The following is a 22,728-nucleotide window of genomic DNA, read 5'->3' as shown; positions in this document are numbered from 1 at the left end:
CTACTAAGTGGGGAAAATGCTGCATTCTTTAACCACCTCTTGAAGTTCAAAATCTACATGAGCCTAATAAATCCTCTGAAAGTCCTGTAAAAAAGAATTCTGTTTAATATTGTCTCCTTAGGGTTTCTCTAATTTACTTGAGCCTGAAGCACTTCCTTTTATGATGTAATGGTTAACATCTTGAAAAACTAGAGTTCCAGCAAACTCAGTTTGGTCAACAGTGGACTAGTCTTCTTCTGAAGTATTCCTAAACCCACTGTTTCCAATAAGAGTAAAATTTACTACTTGAATTGGGCTCCAATAGATTACAAAAAAAATACCACCTACATTAAGTGATATGATCATAAAAATGTATTAGCCAGATATTTCTAGGAGAATCTGCTGCTTTCTGCCAGAAATATCACCTAATGGATTTACAGTTAACTTGAGGCTACTTAATTGTCTACAGTCTTCACTAGTGGAGAAGATCTTGGATTCTTTTTTACATCTGTAAAGCTCTGACCAGGGGTTCCATTAACTTGCTCTGGGGCTTAGTATGGAGTTACACAGGAGGAATTTTCCCTTATAGCTTTAAATTACATCTTTGTTAAAGCAAAGTAGGCCATAGTAGAGAGTAACAGCTCAGAGAGCACATGGGCCAAATTCTCTTCTTAGTAGTCATCTCTGACTCCTCTTCTTCCCAGAGGATTTGTCTTAAAGTATCTCAAGAAGAAATACAGTTCTTTGGCTCTGCATTTAGTTCTGAATTGAACTGCTGGGTTGGTTCAGCATTTCAGTTTTGTGTGTGTGTGAGTGTGTGTATCACATACATAATATATATGAAGCATTTTCAGAGAAATATTTATTTTCTCTAGGCATTAAATCTCTAGAAGAACAAATTCTCTGGCTAGAGTTCTAATAGTCTGAGAGAATTGATCTATGTTCCCAGGTGTCTGAAATGCATATCATTAGAGTAAGGTAACCCAACCGAACAATCTGACTTAGTGTGTTCCTGGTGAGGGATTTCTATTTGTCCAAATTTTCCTAGTACTCACTTTTTTAAACCTCATTTCATTTTCATTGCAGTTGTAATTATGAACCCTTCCAATAGTCTCAAAATGTAAAAATGTAAAACATAATTGCCAGACTTATACTTCCTAGTTCCTGAGGACATTTGTCATATTTCTAGTTTTGCTCAAGCTTTCTCAGAAATTTTGCTTATCACCAACAACTCCCCCATAGTACAAAAGCATTCAGGATGTGTTCTACAGTGTTGAAGGCAGATTCTTTTTTCATTGTTCTGTCAAGTATTTTGTTCTCCTCAGTTCTCAGAGAAACCCAGAAGTTGTATAATCTTCTATGAGTATCTTTTTTAGGTTTTTATTTTTTAAGTTATCTCTGCACCCAGAATAGGGTTCAAACCTACAACCCCAAGATCAAGAGTCATGTGCTATACTGACTGAGCCAACCAGACACCCCTTCGATGACTATTTTTTAAAGGGATTATTTAAATTTCACCTGCATTGAAGCCTGACTTTTGTCACTTTCCATGACTTAAGTAGGAACAAACATATTTATATTTTAGAAAGTATGAAAGAGAGGATGTGATCTTGGAGAAGAAAAATTAAGTACAGCTCCATGTAAATGAACTCACCCTTCCAGGTTTTCCCTTCATCTCTGCGTCAAGACATTTATTTTAACTCCATGGGCTATGCTCAGAAACTGTTCAGCAACATGTAATATGTCTTCAGGCTTTTTGGAAAAGAAAAAATACATCATTTTCAGTGTAGAAAGCTAAGGCCTGACAAAAGGACATTACCAAATTTAATGAAAGGTTAGAGGGAGATACTTGAATCCATTTTAATTCTATTTCCTTTATTGCTAAAATTCATAGTTACTATCTTCCAAGAAAGAATCCTAAATTCTTTAAACTTAGGTTATCTTTCATCCCTGTTTCCTATGTCCTGGTCACGTTTATATAGCTCACATGATCTATTCCAAAGGGATTTTATGACATATGAATCTAGTAACCAAACCTTTGGGGCGAAAGCTATTCATTTTACTGGGTACTTAGGTAAAGATACATCATTCTTTATTACTAGCATTAGGGCCTAGCAACATTCCCCATGGGACAAGTACAACATGTATGTGCCTGGTTATTTCCACAGACCTTCCACCACTGCCTTTGGGAGCTCCATTCTTTCTGTAAAGTCCTTGATATTTTCTGATTGAGGAGTTTAAGAGCAACTCTGCCTCTTTTTGTGGGAAGCCTTGATAATGAAATTTTATCTGAATTGTTGATTTCAGAATGACATGTGTTGGTTAGGCACAGTAGGTGCTTCCTGGTACTTTGGCAAACACTTGACAAATCTCTAGGTCATTGTTCCCTTAGCTCCTTATCCCCAAGAGAGCCGTCTTATTCTCACTGTAGTGAAAATATGGCTATAGGGAAAGGACAACTTCACAAATGAAGTCTACATGCTCAAAATGATAGCTGATTTACTATGATATTTAGCTAAGTCACATAACAAAAACTGGGTCTAGGGGCCATAAGTCTAGATTTGCAAGGTTTAGCCAAGTAAATCATGGTTTAAATCAACAATGACAAGTTTCCAATTCTGAAATTGGTTGGTCTGTTTTGGGAGCTGTAAATGTGGCTGTATTTTGCAAAAGAAAGAAAGAAAGAAAGAAAGAAAGAAAGAAAGAAAGAAAACTGCTTGTCTTGTGTGAGCTTTGCCTAAGAAAAATAAGAAAAAATGTTCACAGCCAAAAAAAAAAAAAGAAAGAAAAAATATATGTAATATATATACATAAGTGTGTGTATATATATATATATATATATATATATATATATATATATATATTATGAGTAAGAGGTTTATAAAAGGTTTATTTTTCTAAAACAGGCCTGGAGCTGATGTTCTTCCTTCAAAATATGGGAATCTGGTCAAAATACACTGGCCTGTGCCTCAGACAGCCCTTCTCAGTTTGTCAAGGTCTTTAACACTACTTTTCCCTCCCCTGCCCCCATCTCCCTGGAAAGAAGATCCTGAATGAGAAGGAGGAAGAGAGCAGGGACTAGGAAGTCCCCTGAGAGCCCACAGAGAGGAAAGCTTTGGTGCCTCTCCCCATTCCTGCCTCCTTTCCTGAGACCACAACTGAAATTACCCCTCATTCTCCAGCTCTGCCCTCCTCTGCATCGTCATCTATCTCCCTGCTGCTGTCACACTTCATCAATGAATGCTCTCTCCAGGGAAATGTCTTCTTTCATTGGTACTCAGAAATTTTAGGGTAATTGTTAAACTGGAAATTGCCTTAAAAAAAAGAAAAGAGAAGAGAAGCTCCAACCTATCTCACATAACACTTTAAAAGTTAAGACTTACCATTCACATAATCACAAGCTGACAGCAATCTGCGGGTTGAGTGATTCTGATTTTTTTTCTCTCTTCTAGAAGCAGGTGGGTTGATATAATGCCAGCCCTAAATAGAAGCTTTATTTATAGCCTTAGCAGAATGAGAAAAGAGCTGGCATAATCAAGAGTGTACTGCATATTTTAAGGAAGGCTTTACCTTTAATATGCAAAGTAGCCATTAGAAGACAACAAAAATGCAAATTTACATACTATTAAATTGGTTAACTGTATTAATTCCAGTAGAGTTCAAAAGATAACTTTCTATACTGAAAATGGGTCAAATATTTTACATCTACTCTATATGACCAAAGAGAAAAAAGTCGAGAAATTTGGTTGCCATGTTAACATTCTTCATTTTGGTGCACACCTCCTATTCTAAATTACTTTAATATCTTTAATCTCCACTACAATATAATCAGTACAATCTATTATACCACATAGTTAACAAATATGAGATTTGTTATATTTAGGAGATTCAGACTTGAAAAAAACAAAAAACCATGTGTGTTTAGCAACACACTGATTCATATACATACCTATGTGATAGCAAGAGACAGGAATTGAGTCACAAACTTTGTTAAGAGGCTATTTGGAAGAAAACATACTCTTCCTCCCTAGTTCTAAAATCAGATATATTACACACATGGGTAGTTTGAAATGCAAGTCAATTGTCTTATGTTTTTTCCATATAGTTTGTAATGCTCCAAATCATAATTTAAGAACTATTGTTTATATATATGCATATATAAATATGTGGGAGAGGGTGGTTTGATTTTATAAGTGTTTAAAATGTAACTGTTTTGAAGACTGATATGGAGTAGGAGGGGAAAAGACAAAAAGAAAAAAGATTATGTGTCTGTGTTTTACTTTGATTTTTTTTTCCTAAAAAACTGATTCTGGGAACATCCCATGATTGGAAGCTACAACCTTTTTTTTTTTTTTTTTTTTTTAATGCCTCATGGTTTTTGTTCTCAAATAATCAGTGCTAATGACTAAAGTATCTCAATTTAGGTCTGTGGTGTCTTATTGACTATGATTGATTTACTGTTGCAGGCATGTTTTTCAACATGTAAAAACAAGTTCACTTATTTTTACTTATTCACTTATTAATACGTAAAATAAGAAAACATGTTTTCTTCACAGATGCAAAGGGCTTAAGCATCTGACATCTCAGTTAAATCCAATGGGGTATTATTAAGAAATGAGGGTAAGAAAAGCCAACTGGAGTCATACATCAGAAAATACTTCCTTATTGATAGAGGTAAGGTCTATGAGCCTTACCAGTAACCTGAGGTTGCTTAATTATTTTTAGCACTGTTACTAGATCTAATAATCTAATAATCTTCAGTCAGGGAAAACGCAGATCCAGTGGAATCTGATTCTAATGCCACAGTACGTGAAGACTTCTCAGAGCACAAATCAGAGACCAAGCTGTTAAGTTCTTTCTACACAAAATTACCAAGGGGCCAAGGTTTGCTCTGTTGGATATCCAAATCTAGGTAATACTAACACACTATATTCTAGTTTAGTGAAGATAAATCCTAATATCACTTGAAAAATTACCCCAAAGCCATTTGACTTATTTACATGAGCAAGTAATGGGCATGACTTTAGGCATGAAGGTTTCAGCCAGGCATACATATAACATCTAGTTATTCTGAGTTACTTTTCACTCAGCCAACTATCAATGATTCAAGACATAAGATAGGATGGCACCATGAATTTAAGAAGAAAAATATCTTGTCTTCAGGTAAATTGGTAACAAAGGAAGGAGGTTGCCCAGTGTTAAAGAGTGAAAGAGTTAAGAACATAAAAACCAACATGCAATCTTTCTACTGAACTTTGGTGCTTAAGGGAAAGGGCTTCTCTCTCCTTACCTTTGGTACTTAAGGGAATGGGCTTCAGGGGAGTTGTGTTCAGGTAGCTGTCATCTATATCATCTCCCCTCTGCCCGTAGTTTGTCAGGTGCCTTCCAGGGAAGAAATAAGTGGAGGAGGTGGCACCATGCTGCCAGGAATGGTACCTGGAAGCCATATTGATATATGACAAGAAAGCCTGGGATTCACCTCTACACAGCAACAAATACTAGAATTCTGAGACTGCTGGCCTCTTTAATTGCAAAATGAAGAGCTTGCCACCAGAGAGGGATTTCCTTCTCCCTGAAGATTTTCTAATAATGCCACAGCTGCGTGGGTAAGAGTCACATCTCTGACGTGACTTTCATTTTATACTACTAAACTCACATGACTAAAACAGATTATCCATGAGTGGAATTTTGAATTGTTGAGTATACACCTAAACCAACAAATATATCACAAGTTAGGTTGGCCAGTAAACACACTGATCAGGGAGAAAATGGTTCCAGTACTCCAGGACTTAGTCTTTAACAATGGGAAGAAGGTAACATAACTAAGTCAAATTTTTAAATGGAAGCTAAAACATACTTCTAACTCAGCCTGTCTGTTGGTTCTACTTATAGAGACCCTCTGGCCATGTGCTGCTTTGTACACTTAGAAGTTAATCAGGTTTTTGTTTTGTTTTCCCCTAATTTTCCTCAGTTATGAGCATACTGCTCCAGCTAGCTGGCTGTTAATTTTTCTGTGTTATTTAATATAGTGAAAATAAATATTTTAAGTCCCTACCTATTCCCTTTAAGGCAGGTAAGTTTATTATAGAACCCGATACTCTTAATTACCTCATTGTCAGAACTAAAACCTAGGACATGAAGATTAATGTGGAATAAAGAGGAAGAAATTGAGAAACCTTAATGGAATTCCCAAGGGGAAATTCACCTAGAAATTCTGCCACTGGCTGGTGCAAAACCTGAAAACACGGGCTGCTAAGGCTTCTCACTATGGTGCTTTTCATGAACATTATGAACAACAAAATGCAAAAATTATAACCTTCTATCAAAAAATTTTAGAAGGAAACACCTTGGTAGAGCTATGTAGGCAGTATTTCATTCCATAATACTCTAGACTGGGTAAGTCAGAATGCTAGGAAATGTCAATAAATCTCTCTAAATAGTATATATATTTTAATGCCAAATACACACACATATAACTAAGAACCACCTGGACGAATAATAAAAGGCAGATGGAAAACATGCATCTTACCTGAGGATTCTGACTGTTCTAGTTGGCCTCTCATAAGGAAAACTAAGAACTCAATCACTAAGGAGTCAGGGTCTGAAAGATGAAAATCCGAGCAGTCTCCACAAAAAAAAAAAAAAAAAAAAAAAACAAAAACAAAAACAAAAACAAAAAAAACCTACCAGACCAGTTACCTCTTGATTGGAAGATCTAAATCTTACATGTGGTTGCAAAAGTGACATCTATACTGAAAGAGTTTGTTCATGGTCACGTTGGGAAATAAATTTATTTACAGACCTCCCTCCCCCACTTCTGAGGCCAAGGTAACATTTTATGAGCCCTTTCTACCTGCAGCATCACTGGTCATATTCTTCCTAAGCACAACAGTTCAAGCATGGTAGTACCATAGCACAGAGGCAATTCACTACATTTAATCTATTCCATTCGCCATGGGCTATTAGCTGGATGTACAAAAGACTAATAGATTGCATTTATTATATACATTCAGGGCTCTCATGACAATTAAACACTTCCTTAAACACATACACACAGATCCATACCATGGCATCCAGAGTTTCTTAAGCCTCAATGTATATCAAATATTCTACTGGAAATTAATTCACCGAACACAGAGCAAATGCACAATGCTAAGTGACTACCCAGTTAGCTCCACCCTCTGGATTTATATCAACTCTTCTAAGCAACACCTGCAGAGTTGGTTACCTCTGCTTCAGTGGTCTCAAGAGCCTTCCGTGGCACTAAACAAGAAATTTGCTGGTATTAATGCAGGGCTGGTTTCAATACATGGAAGCTCTTTTCAGTCCTGAGTTTTCTAGAGTGAAAAAAAAATGAGTTCACAGAAACAGAAAGTCACTGACAAGTGTACACTGGCTGGTCAGTCAAGAGAAGAGAAGTTTATTGTTTTACTTCAGTGTATTTTAAAAATAGCATTTGATAAGAACCGGATAGCACAAGCTTTTCAACTGAATGGCAATGAGAAATTAGGAATATACAACACAACTTCATTTCAAAGGAAAATGGATCATGTTTATGTATGTACCACTACTGCCTCTAGTATTGGTCTTTGTAGTTCAGGTTCCTAACCAGTAAGTGCACAAATTCGTTGTTAATAATTAATTTAAATGTTTGTGTATTTTCATCTTTTTAAATGCTGTCAGTATTAGCTCAAATATATGCCCACAGGAAATTCAGGAATCTATTAACTCTTTCCTTTTTATCCTTTAGAGATTGCAAATCAGATTTCTCCAGCTTTTGTTTTAAAATACATAGAAAGTTTAATTTTCCATTTATCCAAGCACAATCTCTTTCCATCCATCCATCCATCCATCCATTTAATCATGCAACATCTACTAAGTGTTTGTTATCATTGTAACTTAAGAGCACATCAATAAATAAAGTCATTATCAAATTGTGGTCCAGACTTTATTGCTGCATTTCTCCACATTAACTTCTTTGATGATCACAACCTGTTTCTCATTCTACCATCCAAATCACGTGGTTTAGAGATGGGCCTTAGTGTCCAAATGGCCAGGTACTAATCTGACTTTAAGGACCTACCTGCTTTAATAATCCACTCTCAGGGAGACAGAATGGTTAAGTACTAAAAAGACAAGGATCTGGGGTAAGAGTCCCCAGGGCTCTGTCACTGGATTCATTGTTCCTTTATGAGCAAGCTACTTAACATCTCTGCATCCCCATCTCTCAAAATGACCATAACACTACCTACCTCACAAGGGTGCTGTGAGGCTTACCACGAAAGCATGAGGGAATGGTATGTAGAATCAGGTGCCTATTACAAAGGTGCTACAGGATTTAGAGTTGGTTGGATAAAGTTATTGAGTATGAACCCCTCTCCCCCTGGGAGTCCCAGGTCTGCTAGGTTATATCTACTCCCTTTACAACTAGAATCTAACATGGCATTGACCATCAATTGGCTTGGTTTATCTTAGTATGATCTCTACAAGATTTATCACAAACTCCACTCTGAGAGATGCTGGCTTGGGAAAATTATTAAATTAATTTTAGCAAAGGATAATAAAATGATTCACTTCCAGGTGCTGGGGATTGGGAAAAGTTGTTTATTTCAATATGATACAAGAGTTTGAATGGATATCTTCAAGGGGATGCATTTTATTGGAGAAATTTATTGCTTAGGGCTTTCTGTTGTTTTCAGCCTGACTCCCCAGCTTTTTGTACCATTGTTCTAACATACATCCCCTTTTCCTTTTCATTGGAAAGGGAAACTATAATTCTCCTCGGTTCATGATGATTCTTTTAATGAAGTCTGTTTTGCTCAAAGGACAAATTCTTTTCAACAACTATTGTAATTATTTTCTTAGAGGGCCGTTTTTGATTGCCATATTGTTTAGCTAAGCCCTATTGTCCTGGTGTCCTTCATAACTGTCAGTTGCTTTAAAATACAGGGGTGGGAGGGGGGAGCTGATAAGCACATTGTTGTAATTGATTTGTATGTTTGAATTGTCTTATCAGAATACAAGGTTATGAATTTCATCTGTTGAGACACAGAAATAAAATAATTTCCTAAAAAAATGTACTTGGTTTTTGAATGTTCTAAAAAGGCATTTATTCTAAATCTTTTTAATGTTTCATTAATGGTATTGCATCATTAATCATATTATAATGAAGTTTAGCCTTCTCCTATATTCATTGGCATTGCTCAGTTCTTTTTTATATATACTTGGGAAAGAATAAAATAAAATTGTTAAAGATTTAGAATTGAAAGAAATCAAGAAGAGCCATTCTCAAGGATCTGCAATTCAAGGCTGACTACGGAATTATCTAAGATAAACAGGTATGAAGAAAATCCTTCCAAGCTATATGGAAACAGGACCTCCCACTCCCCACCGCCACCCTAGTGGAAAATGTTACTCCAAGTGATGGAAAATGACCAGGAGATACTTTCTTTTTATCAGTCAGGAAACTTTTAAAATTGAGATGAAAGTACCAGCTTGATTAAAAAACAAAATCTGTGGGCCAAGATTCTGCCATAATAATTTAAAGTAACTTTAGTCACCCTCCCACCCTCCACTGCAAAAAAACCACATTGGTATCTGCACTTGGGCTGCCATCACAAAATACCAGAGACTGGGTTGTTTAAACAACAGAAACTTATTTCTCACAGTTCTGGAAGCTGGGAATTCCAAGATCAAGGAGTCGGCAGGCTCAGGGTCTGGCGAGAGCTCTTTCATTGGGTTGCTGACAGCTACTTTCTCTCTGCCCTCATGTAACCTGCCTTTCCTTGGTGCATGCACATGGGACATGAGAGAGATCTCGTTCTCTCCCACTTTTCATAAAGCCCACCAACCCTATCACATTAGGACCCCACCCTTCTTATGACCTCATTTAACTTTAATTTCCTCCTAGAAGTCCTGTCTCCAAATACAAACACACTGGACGGGTTAGGGCTTTACATATGAATTTGGGAGGGGGAAGGAGGAACACAATTCAGACCATAGCCATTGGTTCATGAACATTAATCAAAGTGCTATATCACCCTTATTGATCATGAGCATGAGAGATGGTATATAATGTTAGGAAGGCAAGTTAGGAAAGTTGATATAAACAAGTAAAGAGCATTGAAAAAAGGTTTCAACAACTAGCAAAGATTCCTTTCCTTGTTTCACTTGTTGTACTACTTCTCAACAATTACGTATGACTTTTTCATTCTACATCACCAAAGTTTTTAAATAGCTTCTGTGTCTCCCAATTTCTCATAACACCCCCAGAGCATTTCTCAGAAATATTCATCTTTTAAATTCCTTTCTTATTCAATACTGTGAGTTAACTTCTTTCTGGAATCCCCATCCCTTGTCTGATGCTCCTCTCAAACACTTCAAGTTCTATTTTGACTGTGACCCCCTCCCCATTCACCAAAAAAAAAATCCATTTCAAGGAAAAAGATATGACAATATTCTCATGATCCCAAATTTACTCACACTCTGGGTCAGCTATACCATTTTTAGGATGAGATTGGCTTACTTATGTGAGCCAACTGATGGGCTATTTACTTGTTATCCATAGTTATGTTAGTATGAAAAAGGTGCTCTGGTCTAAGCAAGAACAACAGCATTCACCATGACCATTTGCTTGACCTAAAGAATTCTGGTGAATAAAATGTAGAAAACCAAACTGTGCGTTTGAAGCAGAGAAGTATCTAAATTGAATTCTGATCAGATGCCCACAAGTTCCCCTGTGGATATTCCTACTGGTTTTGTGGATAATACAGAACCAGGGTGCCAGGCCCAGGTGATAAGCCAACACTTTCTGAGAAAATCCTCTGTAGTGATCATGATGAGAAATGGATCTTTAAAAGTTCATTTTCTTCAAGAAAGTTACTCCCAGGCCAGTCGATATGGCCTTCTGAGAAATTTACAGAGCCCAAAACTAGAGGTTAAAGATGGCTACCAATGGCTACCAATAGATACCAACAGCATCAACCATGTACCTGGGACTTTTAATAAGCACATTAATCTTCTCCGAAGCCCCAGAAGTGGGCACTATCTTCTTCATTTTATAGGATTTTCACCTGATACCAATTCCAAAATCCATCTTCTTTCCACTCTGCCATGCTGCCCCCAACTTTGCAAGTCCCCTAAGTAGAACAGTACTTTAGTCATTTCAAAAAGAGGCCTCTATCATTGCCATACACATGACATTCAGCTTCTCAAGCTCCCTTTGCTTTTTGTTGAGACTCGGGGGGGGGGGGGGGGGGGGGGTGTTTGTTTGTTTGTTGTTTTTGTTTTGTTTTGTGTTTGTGCTGCCCCCTGCCTTACCCCCCAGCAGCCCTGGATCCCTTATTCATTCTCCTGATGTTCTTTGCAGTAACATCCAGCGGGGTGAACTCTCTTACAGCTAATGTGGATCTAACAGGAGATGCTGTAAAAATACAATTGTAATTTGGTATCAATTAAAAGGATAGCACAGTGTACTCTTTGCTGCCTGCTCGTAAAAGCATGAGAGTCTTAATGGGCAAAGAAGCATTTTTGTTCCTCTGAAATTACCATCCCATGTATGCGATTACAGCCACCTCAGGGGCAAATGTTGTTGCGCTTCATCACCTTGACACGTCTTCTGCCCTCATGTTAATACAGACTCTTTTTATTAGCTAGTCTGGGAATTTGCTTATGTAACCCAAATACAACATAGTTGTCTAGATTTTTTTCTGACACATTTTTCTTGATGAGAATGACATTTTCCTGGAACCAAGGTAAAACCAAAAATAAAAGGAGGCTGCGCCACCCACAGGTAGAGGAAACCCCATCTTCTTTTTATAAGAAACCATTTCTGTCTGTTCTACAGAACTTTTATGGAAGGAAGATAAATCTTGGGATAAATGAAACACAGAAGCATGCTTGCCTCATTTGGGAAACCTGGGTATGGTGTAAGGCTGGAAACTTCGGCTAATTGGGGAAGGAGAGAGGTTAATGGGACAGATGGACACTGTGGCAACTCTGACCCAAATATCACAACCAACTCTCCCTGGAGGATGAAACCAATCTTCCACCTACCAGGAAGGATCATTTTTTTAATGTTTATTTATTTTTGACAGAGAGAGAGAGACAGAGCATGAGCGGGGGGTCAGAGAGAAAGGGAGACGCAGAATCCAAAGCAGGCTCTAGGCTCCAAGGTGTCAGCACAGAGCCCGACGCGGGGCTTGAACTCACAGACCACGAGATCATGACCTGAGCTGAAGTTGGATGCTCAACCAACTGAGCCACCCAGGAGCCCCTACCAGGAAGGATCATTAACAGGGGTTCCTGGCTACTGTTGAATAAAGCTTTCTAAGCATGCCACTGGAAATTCATCTCATTCAGAGACAGATAAGCAGAATGACACAGAGTGATTCCAACAAAGAAACCTTAATATATTATTTAGGTTTCCAATTAAACACCTACATGTTAACAGAAACAAGGCCAGTTGTCCATATGTGCTCCTACAATCTTTACAATGCAGCATGGATTATTTATGTGTCTTCTCATCTCTGTCACTTTGCCATAACATACTTTCATTTGTTAGAGTCATAACATGCATAGTATATGCTTGCAAATTCCTTACATTTTTACATGTTCACAGAAAAGACTCTACAGTCTTGGATGCTTTCAGTGAGATTAGAAACAGTTGAGCTGATATATCTGGTCTCTAAATCATTCATTCAAGCATTTATAGAGTCCCTACTCTGGGCCAGTTAATATGGTAGGCTCTGGGAATCCTGCATTAAACCAGACACCTGGAAAAGGAGATACCCAGGCAGTATCTGTTCTGTAGCTACCATTCTGTCTGGAAGTCTTTCAGCAAGCTTTTATTCCTGCCTTTGTCCACCTTGTAAGATGGGAAACAATGTGTATCAGCCCTGTCATGGGGAGCTGGGCTTAGCATTTACTCCAGTGATACAATGAGAAGTTTTTGGACAGAACTGTTGCAGGCCAAAGGTTCAAGTTTACTTTCAAGGAGCTACTCTCCTGGGCAAAAAACCTCCTTAGAGTGGATTATCCAAAATGAAAAGCCTTGAGATGGAGCTAATATGGACACTTCCCATTTTAGAACTATCTTCAAGGAAAAAAAGAAGGTGATATGTGCAAATCCATCCTCTTTCCCAGGGAAATTCTTACAAAGGTGGTGAAGGACTATGAGAAGTCAACACCCCCAGGGTAAAGGGATAGCCTGATACCAAGGTGGGCATACAGTAGATGCTTAGTAAATGAATGTCACATAAATGGATACATAGCCTAAAAGGACACATCATGGGGAAGCATATTCATAGACCAGGAGTAGGAGCTCACCTGCCTGAAGCTCTTTAACAAATCATTCACTTTCTGTGGGGGTTATTGGTGTGTATTTTTAATTAGACAATAAATGCCCATTATAGAGCCATTAAAAAAACAATAGAAAATAGATAACTTAAAATTTCCAGTAAGCCAGAGATAACACACTGTTAACGTTTAGCTGGTTAAGCCAACTTAAGTATAAAACAATTTTTCTATATAGTATATATGGATTTTTAATGGATATCTATTATTTCAAAAAAATTTTCACTTAGCATTTTTTTTTCTTTTTTCTTTTCTTTCACTTAGCATTTTATTGTCAATCTCTTTCCATCATAAATGGCTGCACAGAATTTCCTCGTCTAATTGTACTATAATTCACCTCACCAATGCCCTGTTGTAGGGTAGTTAGGTTGCTTCCAATTAAAAAAATTTTTTTAATTAATTAATTTTTAGAGAGAGATTGAGTGCATGTGTGATGGGGGAAGAGGGGCGGAGACAGGGAGAGAAAATCCCAAGCAGTCTCTACACTGTCAGCGCAGAGCTCAATGTGAGGCTCAGTCTCACAAACTGAGAGATCATGCCCTGAGCAGAAACCAACAGTTGGACGCTCAACTGACTGAGCCACCCAGGTGCCCCTGGGTTGCTTCCAACTTTTTTTTTTTTCCATATTTTAAACGACTATGTATTAAGGGCCTTTGGAGCTAAATCTTTACCAATGTTCATAGTTATTTCTTTATGCTAAATTATCTGGAGTAGAATTGCGACTCAAAAATTAATATAACTTTTTGAAGCTTTTGATAGGTAGTGATACCAGAGAGGTGCTGGTTTACAGTTTGAATAATAAGGGAAAAGGGGACTCTTTTCCCTGAACCCTCATGAAATACTGTAGGTTTTGCTGAAAGCATCTATAATAAAGATTGTCACCATGTCCTTTTCTATGAAATACATTTAGATTCCACCTGACCCTACATCATTGTCCTACAACACTACTAGACTCTTTGTTTACAATATTTTTCATTGTCCTGTGTAATTTCCTCTCAAGTTCTTGCATTAGGAGGCATGTGCCTAATGGGTTCTTTTGAGTTCAGTAACTGGTTAAATCCAAATAGCAGTATTCATTTGACTGCAGGAAGGAAGATTCATTCATTCATTCATTCAATCAACACACAGTGAATACTTTCAATGTACCAGGCACTCTTGCAGACCAGGGCTATAAAAATCCTGAACCAGACAGAAAAAACCTCTAACCACAAGGAACTCAAATTTTGACAGAGAAGAGAGAAAACACTCAAATAAATATACAGTGTAATAATAGGTAGCTATGAACACTACCCAGTGTTCTAAATAAGGTAGTCAGAGAAGTCCCTTCTGAAGAGACACCTGGATGAACTTACTGGTCAAACCATGCTTACATCTGAGGTAAGAGACTGTCGGAGAAAAGGAACAGAATGTACAAAGGTCCTGAGTAGGAAGTGAGTTGAACATGCTCAGAGAACAAAGAAATTCCAGTATGACTAGAGCAAAGTAGAAAAGACAGTAAGAAATGAGATTCAAGAAGACACGAAATCAAGTAGGGCTTGGCAGACCATTTAGAGGACTTCGAATTTTCTTCTAAATGATGGGAAGCATTTGAAGATTTTACAAAAGGGTGCAATGTGATCCAATTTATATTTTACAAGTCTCATTTGAACAATTGAGTGGAGAATAAATTATAGGCCAACAGAAGAGTTGAACAGTTCTTGTGATAGTGTTAGGCAGCTGGGTATTTCAAGCTCCTGAATCCTGTTTTGGAAAGAAGCAAGAAACTAACAAGTGATATGAATATTCGTGGTTAAAAGCAGTATCCAATCACCTGGCTCAACAGCTACATGAAAAGCCTTAGGCTGCCTGGTCATCTCTGTATCACCACTTCTACCTCTCTCAGATTGGTTTCCAGGCGAAGATGTTCACAGGGCAACTTATGAGAATTGCTAACATACAAGAACACTCTGTCAGCACAGATAACATGCGGTCCAGTAGTGGAAAGCCCAGACTGTCACACAAAAGGCCTAAATCAATGTAGTCTCCTAAAGAAGAAGTCAAATAACCAAGGGGGACTATAGGGAAATTCTGAGCTGCCCTTTCCCTATGACCCCTGCCTCCCTACTGATCAAGCTGGGCTCTGGAACAAAACTGAATTGAAAGCAATAGTATTGCAAATCTAAGAGTCTAGTTATTAAGCTATTTACAATTAAATATCTGTTAGGAAATATGGTAGAGCTAAATTAAAAGCTTCTTTCTATTTCTAGAAACCTGTTCACTGAATACTATTTAAGCTTTTGATGCAGGAAAGAGGGGGATTAACTTTATCATCTTAAGGATCATTGGGTTTTTGAAGTACGTTAAAAACAAGACATAGTGTTTTTCTTTTAAAATCACACACAAAATAAGAGAGACTTTTAAATCCACAAGGACATACACTCAGCAAAAAATCTTGGGAAAACCAAAGCATCTTGTTCTGTCTATGTACGTTTTTTATTTTTAAGTTTCTCCTCTTAATTCCCTCTGACATGAATGTGTAATGCTGAGAATCTATGCTAATGAAGAATGTGTCCACAAGATGTATAATGCATGCCTTTTAATTAGTTCTGCTGCTATAATTGATTAACATTTTGCCTGTGCAGTACTATTACAAAGAGTGAGCAGTGAAAAAACTGTATGCATCTAGTCCCAGTAGAAAAAAAAAAAAAAGCACCAAATGCTGCCATTGTAGAACATCTGCACTGCCAAAGCGATCCTCCGTATTCCTATTGAGAGTCTGCTGGGAGGTGCTTTAAGCAGCTTGGAAAGAAGCAGCAGAAATAAAAGACAAAATGAAAGGGCACAAGGCCCAGAGGAATGAATATGGGAAATGTTATAAGGGGAGGGAAAGAGATCAAGATGAATATGAAGAGTATGAAAACAACCATAACTCCATAAGGAATCTGGGGCAGATGGAGGAGATAGAAGTAAAAGCTGAGAAAAGAGAGAATGCAAATTGTATGCCCATCTGGGTGTATAGACATCTGCATGCATTTGGGGACGCACGTGTGGGTACAGCATACATGTAACTGTATGTAGGCTAACAGGGGCAGAAACAAACTATATGAATGTAAGGCTCCAGCACCAGCATGGAGCCTGCTGATTCAATGACTTCACCCCGGGCCAGATGCCCCTGCTGTAGCACCCCTAGGAATCATGCACTTCCCCCCTGCCCTGCTCAAAGTGAGCAGAAGGACCATGTATCATTGGCTCCCCAGCCATTTGCAGAGTGTGTCCTATGAATGAACCCTGTGTTGGTGCCCAGGAGACATGCTAAAGAAGGCAAATTTCCTTGCTTTGAATTGTTTACAGCCCAGTGGGGGAGACTACAAGCACACAGGAGTCTGGATGTATGACTTGAGGACAGGCACGCAGATTAGAGACAGTGGACACAAGGCTTGGACCATTCTAGGAAGGATTTCTGGCCTCAGTCATTTCTATATCAAGACAGTCATGTGAAAAATAGTTGAAGATGTTCTAGGCTAAAGGAACATTATGAGCAAAGAACTTGAGAAAAGATATGTTGGGATTTTAAAGAAATGTAAGTAGTCCAGGAGAATGGGAAGGGAGGCAGTGCGCTGGAAGATGGACAAGTCTGAGAATCACAAGACTAGATAAATACATTTGAACTTAGCTCTGGATCCTCCATAATCTACCCCTCAGCCTACCTATTCAGATGCTATAAATTTATCATCGCCGACAGTGCCCAACAGTCCTGCTGTTTCCTTTTTTCCTTTCAGGATCATCTCACTCTTCCATCCTCCCTAATCACAATTTCAAAACTCTGCTCAAATTTCCCATCTTCTCCCCATTTCCCTTCACTCTCAGCAGATAATCTTCACTTTAAGAAATTGGAAGCCATCACATGGGAACTCCTTGGGTTTCTGCTACCAAACTCCTAGTCCCACATCTAATGCACCTGTCTTGTCACAATAGAGGAGCTATCTGGCCCCTCCTTATTCAAATCCTATCCTTCTGCCATCTCAGTAAATTTACGTTACCAAATATTCTTTAAAAAAAAAAGTTTATTTATTTTGAGACAGAGAGAGAGAGAGAGAGAGAGAGAGAGAGCACAAGCATGGGAGGAGCAAGAATGAGCGAGAAGGAGAATCCCAAGCAGGCTCTGTGCTGTCAATGCAGAACCTGATGCAGGGCTCAATCCCAGGAACCATGAGACTGTGACTGGAGGCAAAAATCAAAAGTCGGATGTTTAACTAACTGAGCCACCCAGTTGACCCTCAAATACCATTTCTCCTAGAAGTCTCCCATTAAAATACCACCTCTATCCACTAACCCACATTCCTTCCCAGCAATCAATCTCTTTCTTCCTTTACCTCCTTCCAGAATTCTTCAAATACTTAGTTGCTATCCCTTTGTTTTTATTTCCTCAATTCTCACTCTTTCCTCCACCTACATTTATCTACCAAAACAGCTTTTGCTGAGGATTACCAGTGCCCCTCTGAGGCTAAATCCAAGGGACATTTTTCAGTGTGCAAATCACCTGACTTCTCTCACTGACAATTCACACTGTTGACTATACCCATCACTTAAAACACTTCTGTCCCTTGGCTTCCATAACAGAAGTCTCTCCTTGTTTCCTCCCTATGACCTCTTTATCAGCCTTCTTTACAGGTTTATCCTCCTCCCTTTCACTATCAAATCTTCAAGCCTCTCAGGTCCCAAATTTAACACTTTGGTATTCTCCCTCCTTGGAAAACTGTCTCTATTTACACGTAGTCAATTATATTCTGAAAATTTCATGAATTCCAGAGAATTCTTGAATCTCAGAGTATTCCAGAGAACATTCATTCCAGTCTTCATTGCCACCCATCTAACACCATTTTTTTCTCATACTATTGTTGTGCCCCCCCACCTAAACACACACAATTACTCTCCCTATATCCTTTTTGGCACCCTTACAATGTATTTCCCATGCCATAAGGACAATGAACATCTTATAGAGCAAATTTGATTATGTCAAACCTTTTCCCCTTCTCTGTACACATGCACACACACAGAGAACATTTTTTTATAGCTTCCCATCATGCTTAGGATAAATGCCAAAAATACTTAACACGATCTATAAGGCTCTGTATGCTCTGGCCCCTGCATCTCCAACCTTCCTTTCATACTTCTCTCTTATTCAACCTCTGTGCTTCGCTCTACTGTTACCCAATTTTATGTTTCTCAAACACACTATCCTTTCTCCCCCCACAAGTTCTTTGCATGTTCTATTTCCTCTGCCTAAAACACTTTTGCCCCTTCCTCCCTTCATCTGGCAAATTTCTTCCCATGACTTACCTCTCAACTGAATTGTAAATTCTTTAGCAGAATATTTTGTGACAACCAGGCCCTCCATCCTAAATCCTCTTTAGATCCAGAGATCTTATTATATGCGTCATCATCCAAAAGTAGCTGATACTGGAGGATATTAAAATAGATCACTGAAAATGGATGTAGTACCAGCTGGGAGCAAATATCTAGTAAAGGTAAAGGGAAGTCTTGCAACATATGTATATATACCTGAACTAAGGACAAGATATCATGTCTTTTACCCACAACCAAAATAACATATCTGGGAACCAAACGGTCAAAGTGCCAATGGTACCCCTTAATGATACATTTAATGGCCCACATTCAAAATGTTTGCAACTTGATCCCATGCTTAGCACTCCACTTGTCCACAGATTTAACATCTATGGGGGGGGAGGGAACACTTCTACTGGGACACAGATAATACTGTCACAAAATGAAAGCTGAGTCTCAGTATGGACATTTTGGAACTGTATATCTTATGCAACCATATATCTTATATCTTATCACATGGGGTCGGCTCACAATTATAGAAAATGTTGCTATAGCTACACAGTGGGGGCCACAAGGATTTTGAACCCAGAGAATACCCTAAACCACCTCCTATATCACTCTGCTGTTAAGGGCAGACCCTGTCAAACCACACATAAGTAGGACCAGCACCAACTTTGTCTTTCAGAAATAATATTTAATTACCATACCAGGCAAGGAACCCTAACTATATTAAATACTAGATAGAGAAACCCTTGAAGGGTTAATAATGGGAAACGAAAATAGCAGACAGCAGTTGTGGTCTCATGACTCACCGTAGAAACATGTGGTGATGCACCTACTTGAGCGTTCTTGCATCTTTCTCTTCCCTCTTCCTTTCCCTTATTAGTTACGTTAGAAATGCTGGCAGTGGTTATCTTTCCCATTTAGTCCATAAGTTGCAGAATATGAAGGTGGATTTCTAAAAGAACAAAATGGGAAGGAGACACTACCCAGAAATCCTGGATGTAAAGGACAGAGATACTCTATCACCGTATGAGTTTTGGAGATGGACACTTCTGGCTTTTATTCATTGATTCATTCATTGAACAACATACACCTAAAATAAATACAAATCTATTTGTGGCAGTTCACAAAGTGCTATGTCAGGAAGGAGATCTTCAAATTTGATTCTTGATATCTCTTCAACAAGTTACAGCAATACTTTGTACTGCCTGGGGTATGGCAACTTTATATTTACTGTGCCCTTGCATAAGCAAGGACAAGAACTTCAGCTGCACATAATTACATTTCCTGTCTCTTAAATCACAACCATCTTTATATGAGTGCCATGCATTCTGTTTCAATCCTTACATGTTTTATAGTTTGTGATTATTTTTGTAAAGGAGGGGAGGCTGGTAAGCCCATGATAAATACAAAAAAAATCCTGCATTTTTTTAATGGACAGAAGAATCTGAACTGTAAACAAAGGCATGTGAGGGACCAATACATATTTCTCTGAAGACACTTCTATGTTCACCATGTGCCCTGAGACAACGACATTTGGGTTATAAGATTTTCTGTATGAAAGTTTCATTCTTGGGGTGCCTGGGTGGCTCAGTGAGTTAAGCATCCGACTTTGGCTCAGGTCATGATCTCACAGTTCGTGGGTTCGAGCCCCACATCGGGCTCTGTGCTGACAGCTCAGAGCCTGGAGCCTGTTTCAGATTCTGTGTCTCCCTCTCTCTCTGTCCATCCCCTGTTCACGCTCTGTCTCTGTCTCAAGAATAAATAAACATTAAAAAAATTTTTTTTAAAAAGAAAGTTTCATCCTTGCAAGCTAAATATGGGTGGTTTTATTGCTGTTACATCAGATGCTCTGAGGTTCCAAAGGGAAAAACATACAGCCTGGAAGACTGATTCCAGTGCTTCCGCATTTCCCGAAGAAGCTGGACAATGGAGCTTAGAAAAAAATGCCTTTGTAAGCCTATTTTTGGTAGACCTGTTAACCAAAGATAAAATTAGTAACTTTTATACTGACTCAGCCCATAAAGTTACTCAAAAATGGGGACAAAATCAATGGCATTCATTTACTGAGTACCTATTATGAGTCAGACAACACCCTGGGAATTTATCTCCAAAATATAACAAAGCCAAAAGGGTACACATTTGAAAATGTTAATTGTACATTATGGCAAGAAACTAAAAATAATTTTTATGCTTAATAAGAAAATTGCACAGTGGCCAAGGACTATTAATAAGCTACATTACAAATGATAATTTTGATTACATAGATATATGGGGTTATTCGTGATGATATGGGAAGGGGCAGGGAGTAGAATTCAGAACACTATATGCAGTGTACGTCTGCAAGTAGACTGCCAACCAAAGAAAGATAGGTAATACAGTTGAAGAAAATAAAAATAGTTTTTGGAGAGAGTTAGTGAAATTAAAATTTTCTTCTGACTTTTCAAAGATTAATTAATATCAGATTTATAACTGGTCAATTATAAAATGATAAACTACCCAGTCATCATAAGGTACTTATAGATTGACAGAACACTCTGATTTGTTGGCAGAAGGAGAAGAGGGAAGAAGTACAAGTAAAATCCTGCCCCCACAGTGTTTAGGGTCTGTAATAAATTAAAGCAAACACATGAGAAACATTAGTGAATACAAGACTCTTCGTTATGAAGTTCCTTACTCATAGAAGAAAGATGTCAAGTGTTAGCAATCAAGAATGGTTTCAAGGAAGAGACATCATCTGGGCTTTGAAGACTATGGACAGGGTCATTCAGGAAGGGCGGTTACATACACAGAGCAAGGACACTGACACAAGAGTTATGGTAGTGTTGTCTTATCTCTACATGCTCTGAGGAGACATAGGCATAGATAAGGGGGAAAAAAAAGAGTGCCCTGATCAGAGGAGAAGATCCTCTGATAGAGATTAGACTTTATTTCTACTTCTACCTCAGATACATAAATAACTGAATGAACTAGGGTTTCTGGTGTGTGTTAATTTATTATCTGCTTAGCAACCAAGACCAAAGTATTCATACCCTACAGTTCCTTTAAGATCACTAATATCCAGATAGGCACTTAACTGATATGGAAGTAAGAGAGACAGGATTTATTGCAAAGATCATCCTTCTTGTGCAAAACTAGCTGTCTGGGGGTACTGTGGGTATAGGGGTGTGTGTGTGCTTGTCGAGGCTGGCACATTTGCTGAGGCCCGTGTTTTCCTGTGCCCATGAGTGCTTATGGAAGTCTGGTGTAGCTCATATAAAAATAACCATTAGCTGGTGGACAAAGATGCCATAAGCTGGTTCATCTTGCTAAAGCCAAAATGCCATGTGAAATAAGTCTTAAAACCTATGGATTCCACTTGCACCAATTAAAAACAGGGGCAAAACTCTAGAAAAGTAGCCCATTACCCAATTTAAGTCCACATGAATCAATCTGTCAAGGTAAAAACTTCCATGGTTCCTTTCATACCTGAATTTCCAATCTTTTTATATTTCTCAAGGCTTATCTTTTTTGTCTCATGCTAGTTCTCAACCAAATAAAAGATACAATAAATACTAACGCATACAGAGGCCAAAATGCTACTTTCATCACTGTAAACCTGATAATGGAGAATGTGGCTGAAAATTGTCTGCAACATGGGGTGCCTGGGTGGCTCAGTCAGGTAAGTGTTTGACTTTTGATTTCAGCTCAGGTCATGATCCCAGGGTCGTGGACTGAGCCCTGTGTCGTGTTACGCTGAGTGTGGAGCCTGCTTAGGATTCCCCCCTTCTCACTCTCTCCCTCTGCCCCTCCCTCTCTTAGTTAATTAATTAATTAATGCCTGCAACAGCACTTTCTAATAATTTAACTCAGAATTAGAACATTTCAGTAAGTATTCTTCCCCTATTCACATACATACCTCGAAACTACAACATGGAGGGGCACAGTGGAATGTGTGTTCCATGCAGGCAGGCAGCTTCCAAAAGAAGGGAGAAAGGATGGGGCAGAACTACCTATCGCTGTCTCTGCTTCCAAACTCACAGACAAGATTAGGAGTGAATGAGGGAGCAAAATCAAGAGCCAGTCTGA

Source organism: Panthera leo, chromosome D4 (assembly GCF_018350215.1).
Source record: "Panthera leo isolate Ple1 chromosome D4, P.leo_Ple1_pat1.1, whole genome shotgun sequence".
NCBI lineage: Eukaryota > Metazoa > Chordata > Mammalia > Carnivora > Felidae > Panthera > Panthera leo.
This window is presented reverse-complemented; position numbering follows the sequence as displayed.